Here is a 10,116-nt window from a genome sequence, read left to right as displayed (position 1 = left end):
GAGAGCCAAGAGCCTGGTGCCAAGCTACCCAGAGCCTGGATGCTTCATTCATTCATTTCAGTTATCTGTTGCTAAGATCCTGCAGGTGAAACCACGAAAAGACAGTTACAGGGAAATAAATACATGTTAAGCTAAGAGCTAAGCGTGTCCCCAGTGCTTCCCAGAGCCCAAGAAGCAAATATTCCTGCTGAAGTCAATGGCTGTCTCTGCACAGAGCAGGACTAAGGCCCATGTGTGCATAAACACATTTTCAGCTTGCTCTGGAGGCTCTCCACTCAGCAGCCCCATGGAGACCCAGCCCCATGGACACCCAGTGTTCCAGCTGCCCAGCAGCCTCCCTGACACACTCCTGGCACATATTAGTAATAGGCTCTTCTTACCAAAGAAGTTTGTCTCCAGGACAAAATGGACGGACAGGATTAGAGGTGCCCACCAAAACAGTTCCTTATTATTAAAAGAGTCAGGTATCTGCATAAGTGCTCTGGAACTATCATGCAAGATTTTAATTATGCACCTTATTTGCTTAGATCACATTTACATATCTGCAATCTAGCTGTGGCAATATTTGCTGCTACCTTAAGCTGTGGGGGTGAATTCTCAGGTGAGTGGCACACATGGCCATCACTGTGGGATGTGGAAGCAAGGTGTCAGAGTCCTTTTCCATAAGACAAAATGTAAACAAACAAACAAACAACAAGAATACTTTTCATAAGGTCAGCAAAATTGTTACTGATTGACATGGAGTTAAAATTGAAGCTGCAGCGTGGAATGCTTGTGGTAAACTGTGATGGAGTTTCTCTTGCAGATACAGCTTAGGCAGGCTAACTGCCTGAAAACCACTTGAAAAATAGTCTCACAAATGCCCTGCTAGAAAGTGCTTAAACACAGATTGCTCTGTAAGAGCTCAAGAAAACTATTGAAACATTACTGTTAAGAAATGATGCAGCAAGCTTCGAGGCAAGGAGGCTGCAGCCCACAGACTGAAATGCAGACCTGTCACACAGTCATACCCAGTGCTATCTGTAGGTAGGCAGGCTGCTCTGAAAGCATTGCTGAGGTGCACGGGGACATTACACGACAATGAGAGCTCCTCTGCTGGCGTAAAGATGTCCCTAATGCAAAGAAAAGCTCAGCTTTCCAATTAGGAGGCAGCGGACAGGGCCTGTGATAAACCTCTCTGCACTGCCTTCTAAGGAGTGACCTAAGCTGAGAATTGTCCGAAATGATTTGTCTGCTGTAATTACCCTGACACAGACATGGGACGTGAGCCGAAGGTCAGTGTCTGACCTGGGTGCTGTTTCCACAAATTACTAAAAGCCTTTTTGTTCTTCTTCTTTTCTTTTGATTACAGGTGTTTAAATGGGTTCCAGCTGCTCCTTCCTCTCAGTCTTAGGACTGAGCAGCAAGTTCTTGTAGGTTTCCCAAACTTCTGCATCAGCAATTAAAACCCAACACTTTGTTACCACAGCAGATGGAGTCTTTGAAAGCTTAGAAAGAAGAGGTTTGCTTTGACCTTACCGGGCATTGGAAAAGGGCCCAAAAGAAGAAATGTGAGAGACTATTAATGACTGTCAGTATTTCAGTTAGCTAGAAGGATGGGAGCGCATAAATCACATGTGGCTTGCTTCATGGGGCAAGGTTATTCAGCATTCAAAATGGTGGGAACGATGTACCAAACCGTTCATCTCCAGGGCATCATTTCAGATTTGCCTTGTGTTGTTAGTGATTAAAAGTCATTACCATCTGCTCAGTAGCCTATTTGAAATGAGATGTTTATCTCCAACGATTTCTAGCCAAGCCAGGATCCAAAACAACCAAAAGCATGATTAGAGTCACTGATTTTATTAGCAACCTTAATAAACAGGCTCAGTAAAAGGCTGAAAGGATGATGTTGCTTTGTGCATGAAGGTTGGTAGGTCTAATAGAGATGGGACAAAAGCTCCATGCAGGTCACTGGAATTGCACAGATTAGTACCTCGAGGATCTTGTGCAATTATGCTTTATAGAGAAGAGATAATGTAGGAGACAATAGTAGCTGTACTATGTGCAAACTGCAGATAAGTGCTGTTGCAGGAGAAGATGGATCCTTTGCTTCTTTGTGCAGAAGAGAGATGCAGCACCTCTTCCCCCACGAAGATGCTTACTTCCCTGTCTGCTTTCCGACTGACTTCTTCTGAAGTGATCATAGAATCACAGAATGGTTGGGTTGGAAGGGACCCCAAGGATCATCAAGTTCCAACCCCCCTGCTACAGGCAGGGCCACCAACCTCCAGATCTGTCACTGGACCAGGCTGCCCAGGGCCCCATCCAATCTGGCCTTGAACACCTCCAGGGACAGAGCACCCACAGCCTCTCTGGACAGCCTGTGCCAGAACCTCACTGCTCTCTGTGACAAACTAACCCCTGACATCCAAAGAACTTCCCCCTGACATCCGAAAGTGTTGTTTACACACCACCACACAGAAGAATATGATGCTGGATTTCAGCTTTTAAAGTAGAACCATCAGCAGAGGGCCGTTTCTGTATCTGTGTTCAGCAAATTACTTTATGATTCCATCTTTACTCTCTGTATCCAAATCAGCACAGATAATTGCAGGGAGGTCATTCACAGCTCATGTTCTTCCTGTAAAAACAGAGTTGCAGCTGTTTGAAAGTATAGGTCCTCCTCAGCACCGTTGTCAGCCAGGGGAATTTTGTCCGTATTGGGAACCATAAAAGCCTAAAGTACACAGAATATTTTTCTTCTAACCACTCCATCTGGTTGCAATAAGGCGCAGACAAATAACTCTTCAACCTGTTAAGTTTATTCAGTCCTGTCTGGATGGCACGAAGCACGTAGTTGATTGTGTGTGAGTGGTTCTTCTGAACAAAAGTAGGTCCTTCAGCGCCTCGTTGATCCACAGCAGTTCTGAAAGAAGAATGTCAGTTACGGCATGTGAGGGAAAGTATGGCAAGTGCCATACTGGAGCTGGGCTTGGTATTTTTTGTTAGTTATTGCCCCCCTCGTGCTAAACTGCAAGTACTCAGATGAATGTGTTTTGTTCAGAACAAGATCAGTAGTCTACGTTTACGCCTGTTTGGATTTTACACCCAGGTGTTTGCTTAATTTCAAGAATATCTTCCTTCCACCTTTATTCTGTGTTCTCTGAGGATTATTTTTAGCTGAGAGTAGTTTAGATAAAGTGTAAGTTTTGGTTAGCTGATTTAATGCAGATTTATAGTGTCAAATTGAGTTGGATTCAACAGAATATAGTACAATTCAAATGTTTTTAGTTATTCCTTTTTAATGTGAAATGCAACCCTGACAGCTAAATAAGGATGACCACTGATAGTTCTATGGAGAAATACGACACAGATATGATTTACATTGTACCTTAAAGAGCCGATTGCATTCACAGGTGAGGACATATCTGTCACAGACTGGGAAGTTCCTTCTAAACTCCGATCCGTGTCCAGGTGTGCCTGCAATGACATGGGACTGAGCACTGTCTGGAGTCAGAAGAGTCAGTAATGCTGAAAGGAGAAAAATACATTCTGCAGATCCTTAATTTTGTTGCTAATAAAAGTCTCGGTAGGATTCTCAGCTCTTGTTTAAATTTGCACAGTTTCTTCCTGCAGTTACTGTCAAAGAACTAATTTTCCAAGAAGCTGCACCCTAATTAGGAATGACAAAGAGCTCACCAGATGTGCATGTGGAACAACGCAGTGCATGAGGGATTGTTTATATGGACAATTCAAGTCCAAACTGCCCCCTGTAAATTTTGACCATAAGGTTAAGAAGACCCAGACACTCTTAAATCTGAGAAACTGCCACTGCTACACTCAATTCAGCAAGATGAGCTGAACTATAGTGTATGCTTTTATCTGAGTTGGGTTTTTTCAATTCAGTTTTGATTGGAAGACACTGGGAGGCAGAAAAGAAAAGGAACACGAGATTCACAAGTAGCTCAAATTGATGTTGGTTTTCTTGCCTGCCTCTGTACAACTTCCATGTTCAGATAAGCGTGTTACTAGTGTTACCAACCAGCCCTCTGGTGACCCACTGTCACCCTGTGAGCACACTTATATACTCCGATGAGCAGTTTGTGATGGATGTGCAGCAAAGAGAGTACCTGGGCTCCCCACCCTCAGTGAGATGCCCAATTTTCCTCGCCTCATTTGACTGAAGGAACAGATCATATCTCCAGAAAGAAAGTCACCTTCATCTTCTAGCATTAAACTTAAATCAAAGTTAAATATTGTCTAATTTCTTGACACAAGAAAGCTGAAGCGTAGGAAGTCCTCATCTAAGGAGGGTAAAGAGCTGAAACACTCCAAAAGTTCCAAGGTACTCCTGATTTGGGTTTCAGATTTGGTGTGCTTGGGCTGCAGCAATGACGCAGCCACCTCCTCTGCACAGGCAGCTGGGCTGGTTCAAGTCCCCAGACCACTACTGGCAACAAATACTTATGAAAAGCATAAGACTGCAAGGAATTTACATACACCTGATGTACCTCACCAGCCCAAGCACATGGCTATGATAAGAAGGTCAAAGATGTAGCTTTGCTATCTGTTGCCCCAAGGACAAATTTAGAGCGAGAGATGTGTTTTCTGTGTTCCATGGCAGGAGGGGTTAGTGGCCATTCTGGCAAGTTTTGCCTAGAACATTTCCTGCTGGCATGAGAACAACTGTGGCACACCCCCTCTGTCATCTTTCATTGGCAGATTATCACCCTAAATAAGCACAAGTAACCATGGATTAGTCCCAATTAATTCAGAAGTGCAAACAAACAAAAGTGGCCATTGCCCATGGGTGAGGGCTGCCAATTGCATCTCTAATGAGAACTCCAGAATCAATAATCAAGCAGCTCCAGGCAGTGAAGTGTATTTCTAATGCATGTTATAATACTGATAAAGGGAATTGTTCCATTTACCATAAATTATTCAACTTATAATTGCTTAGGCTTTGGAGTCTGTAAAGATGCTAATTGCCACCTGTAAGATTAAATTGATGTCTGCTTTTTATTTTCATAAAGACACAGTTAAAATGGCATAGAGAAGAAAGACGATTCTACACATACTTTGCCAAAAATAAAGAGACACTAAAGGTGGTGAACATTCTGCTTTTGTATTCTGGGTTGCCATCGTTAGAATGACTCTCCATGTTTACCGTGTCTCCATGAGCAAATACGTATTTGGACATAGCTGGATCAGTGTTCAGCTCTATCCCAATTGCTCCATCTCATTGTGATCACGGACAGTGAGCAGCCCTAAGATGAAGCTATTTTTGCCTGTCACGTGACGTGCTAAACTCTCCTGTGCTTTTTAATAAGAAGGGAAAGTGGAGTCAAATACTTGCTAATTTTCTGACATCTCTTCCAGGTTTTCATAAGTTTTTATGATTCTTTCTTTGACTGTTCTGCCAGTCCTGTAGCCATGTTGTCTAGACAGACAAAGAGACAGAAGGTTTGCTTTCTGTAATTGTTATGGGGGAAAGATAATGAGAAGATTATTCAGAAATATTTTTGCTTACAAAGGAGATTCCGTTAACTGCAACTATAAATCCAGTATCACCTACAAAGTCACTCTGGATTTTAAAAGCTAATTACCTTCAATGTGAACTGTTTAAAATGTTTGATGAGGAAAGGACTGTGCTCTTCATGGTATCCTCATTCACTTCTGAAAGGAACAGTGCATCCGATCTCAGATGTTAAATAAATTAAAACAAAGAATATTTTCCTGTGTTAGATGTTGAAAACCTCCTTTCAGGAAAGCTGAAAAAAGGCCAAAGTATTTTTTTTTTTTCTCTTAGCTCAGAAGTTCACTTTGAAGCAGTATTCACTTACACAGCTGAGGAGGATGATCCCAGGAGTGCTATCTGTAGAAGTCAGTGAGAGGTAAAGGATGCTCAAAACCATGCCCTAATTGCTAACTTGGCTTGAAGATACGTTCTGTGTCCTACTAAGAAGACATCCCTACAGTTTACAGTAATCATCTTGTGTAGCAATAAGGTCATGTAAGCTGTGGTGGGCAACACAACCAGTGTATGTGTAGCATTGATAGGGGACACAAAATGGACGGTAACATAGCAGTGGTATTTTGGTAAGTGATAATCTGCGAGAGGTGACTTGGAATGTGCACAAACTGATCTGTGTGACTTACTGCTTCAGTAAGGATGCTCTGCTGGAGTACCCTTTTGATTTAAGACTCGGTGTTGGCGGGCAGGTCATTAAGTTACTTTGTTTCAGGAGTACATTCATTACTTTTAAATCCAGCGCAGTCTATTGAGTCTTTCTTGGTGCTTCTTTGTGAAACATTAATGAGAAGCTCACGCAGAATTTGTCTGATTACCCCATTCATATTTAATAAGCTTGCTGCTTACACTTCAGAGCAACAACAGAAATTAGATACTGCATGCTTCAGTGCTGGAGTGACCCTAAATTTGGCTCTAAATTATTCATTACCCTGGATGAGGGTAAGAGAGAGCTGCCATAACCTTAAACTTATCTAAATCATACACTGTTTAATTTGTGCCTCTTTGTTGTTATTCTCATTTCAAAATATAACTAATTTTTATTGAAATTGAAAAACACGCAGTTTTTATCTGTTGCAGATTTATCATCGGTCTCCTCAGAATTACTGCAGTCAGCTGGAAGCAAAATAGTTCAGTTGGACTTCAGCTGTATGTAGAACATGTGAGCTCTGTAATCAAATAAGACTGGGAAGATCTGTTTTGTTAAAGTAGCGATTGTATTTTGTAAGTAAGAGAGTATTTTTAAAACGATCAATTAGATGAGAACACAGATTAACCAGGTGTGTTCTCCTCACAAGTTTTAGCTTTTATGTTTCCATTTTATAGAAGAAATGTGTCTTTTTCATGGGGTTTCATCAAGAAGCACACACCGAGTGTCGTATCTTTTAGACAGTTTAAAGTAAAGAAATCAAATGAGGTTAAAGGCCTAATCTAAAAGTAGGTCTAATCTGGACATCAAGCAGAATCTAAAATCATATTGGTGGGCTCACAATCTATTTATTGAAACAGAACTCATACCTTCACAACTGTCACACCTCCAGATTCATCGCTTGGAATGTCCTATTTTAAAATTGCATCTGGAAGCAGGATGGCAAAGTACAGCTCAGTTCCATGTATCCCAGCTTTCACGAGAGCAGAAATGTCACGAGAATGACTCAGGTAACAGACAACTCTGCGGTCAGATCTGGTAGAGATTTCCTGTTCTCATGCAAGTGATTCACAACACAAACCCTTAGACCAGTACAAGCGCCCAGCATCACCTCTGATCACCCCCTAATGCACTGCTCCTGCAGCTCCCCTCCAAGTGTTACCATTAGTTAGCTCGGTGTCCGACAGCACAGGGCAAAACCAGGTTCGTGGGGAAGGGTACATGAGTGTACAGCAATGGAAACTTGTCACTCCTTCCCACACCTCAGCTTGACCGAACAACGTGCCATAAAGGGTCAGCACAAGGAAACAGTGCATGAACTATCACATCGTTTCTACAACATAGTAAGAGTCCATTGGAACTTTGGACTTTGAACTTGGAGCTTTTTTGCATTCATTGCCTTTCAGGTGACGTGTGTAAAAATGGTTCATTATCATCATCTGTTATTAAGAAATAACGTCACGCATTTAAGAGTTGGAGGCATTTTATCGTAACTCCACGGCTGCCGGCAATGCTCACCAAGACAGATTGCAGATCCTGACAGCAGTCCAAGGAGGGAAAAACAACGTTGGGAAGGCAACACAATCTAAATTTTGTAGAGTTGAGCCAACAAACAGATGGCAGGAACTAAACCTCCTTAAAAAACACTAATCCCATGGCCACGGCTGTCCTGGCGTCAGCCCGAAACCCTGCCAAATGGAGAGCTGAACTGAATGAGCTGCAAGGAGCTCATAGTCATGCCGGTCCAAGACAGCTCAAGGGGAAGAGTTGGAAAGAACTGCTGCAAATGATAGCAAATCAGGAAGTTAATGTGGGAGCCTGCCCATTAGAAGCAGACAGCGGGAGAGAGGTCTCTGAAAGAAATCAGTGAGTTGGTAATCAAATTAATAAGTGATTTTTTAGCAGTAGTGGAAAAGTTATTGTAACTGTTCCATAGCAGGCAACCTCAGCTGCTGGAAATTTACCTCTTGTGTGGAGCATAAGGAGAGTCTTTTCCCCACTTAATCCTCAATACAAAGTGTGATGAGGCTTATTCAGGACCTGGCAGAGGCAGCTCTCCGGACCAGCAGCCTCTTACTCGCCCTTCAGCAGCACTGACCCTGCAGCAGCCCCACATCACCCACAGAGCAGGTAAGGATTTCCTTTGCTGATTGATCACACTGAGTTACTTTATGGACTCAGGAGACCATTTTTTTCTCTCATTATTTTAAATACAGCCTAATGGTTCAAACAACTAAACGAGGGTCATAGAATCCTAGAAACAGAATGACGTGGGTTGGGAGTCAGCTCAAAGATCATCCAGTTCCAACCCCCTGCCACAGGCAGCCCCACCACATCAGCTGCCCAGGGCTCCAACCACCCTGGCTTTGAGCATCCCCAGGGACGGGGCATCCACAGCTTCTCTGGGCATCAGGATCTGCTTTCCCATTCAAAAGCATTCTGTGCTCACAATTCAACCGGATTATTTTCAAAATCCAACATTTTTAATACTGAAAACTGTGAATTCGGTGAGAGGTCTGGCTGAATTTTTCACCAGGATGACACTGACAGCAATGCAGTACACTTGTTCTCCCCAGAAAGCTCTGCTTTCTCTGACCAGCGCTGAACAGCAGCGGAGGCAGAGCAGATGCTTGCAGGCAGAACCCCCCCATGCCTCCCAAAGCAGCCTGGGGTCAGCAGCCCTGCAGGTGGGCAGAGCTGTGGATCTCACTCACAAGAGTACCCATGTCTCTGGAGGAGTCAGGTTCCTATGCATTTCTGGGTGCTTTTCAGATGTTTTACAGTTCAGGGAACAGACAGGATGACCTTCCCTCAGAAGCCTCAGTCTCAATGGGTAGAGTTGGCAAGGTCTCCCACTCCCAATTCACATTTCCATCTGTCCTCCTATTGAAGGATGAGGGTGAAATCTTGCCTGGGGGAGGGCTGGCCACACAGCCAGCATTGATTTTCCCTGCATCATTGCTGTCCAAAGTGAAGGAGACGCCCTGACCAGCCACTAGCAGGCAGGAGGGGATGCAGACATGAAACACTGAGCTGATTAAACTTGCTTTGATCTTCACAGTAATTCTGCATCCAAGATGCTGTGGCACGTCATTGCACACATCACTGAGCTGGAGCCATTCCTGGGGGAATATTTTTCTCCGCAGAGCCTTTATTCCATAGAAAATAAAGTAAAGGACCGAAGCGTGCTGTGGGAGCAGCAAACAGGCTGCAGGGCTTCTCCTTTCTGCTGGGGCCTGCCTCCCCTGGCAGCCTGCTCTTCTGCTCTCTGGGTTTGACTGCCATGTGCTGTTTGCCTGCGGATCCAGGCCTTCACTGCTCTCTTTACCCTTCCCAGAAGTGCACTTAGTGGTAAATGGAAGGTTCGAATTCAGGCATTCACTCTGGGGGAAAAGTAGGTTGCGATAAATAATGGTTGCAGGTTAAGTCATCCAGGTATTGTGTGTTCCCATTAATGGGCATCAGAGAAAAAATATGCCATAATGCTTGCAAATAACTCTCTTCCCCCCCCCCCCCCCAACAACATCCATTTTAAATTACATCTCATGAGAGGTTTCAGCTATTTTCTTTGCTTTCAAACCCAGCTTCCCTCTGAGTCTCTGACTGAAGCAGAGAGCTGAATTGGAGCTGCAGAGAAAGCTGTTAGAAGATGCCCGCAGGTATACGTGGCACAAAGACACAGGAACTTTATCTTATTTTCTGGCTGCTTGGAACTGATTATGGGGATTAATGATTTATCTCTCTTTAAAGAACTCCTTGGAGCTACATAGTCTCAAATCAGATAAAGTATGTGCCATTCCCTGGCCAGGCACCTGCCAATTTAGTTTTATCCTTTAATCTGGGCATATCTAGTTTTACAAAGATTTGACTTAAAGTTTCTTGAGAGACATCGTCAGTGCTGCTCAGCTTCCCAAAACCTGTGTGATGTTTCTTTTGAGACCCCCACTGGCCTGGA

Source organism: Gallus gallus, chromosome 6 (genome assembly GCF_016699485.2).
Source record: "Gallus gallus isolate bGalGal1 chromosome 6, bGalGal1.mat.broiler.GRCg7b, whole genome shotgun sequence".
Lineage (NCBI taxonomy): Eukaryota > Metazoa > Chordata > Aves > Galliformes > Phasianidae > Gallus > Gallus gallus.
Note: the sequence above shows the minus strand (reverse complement) of the source record.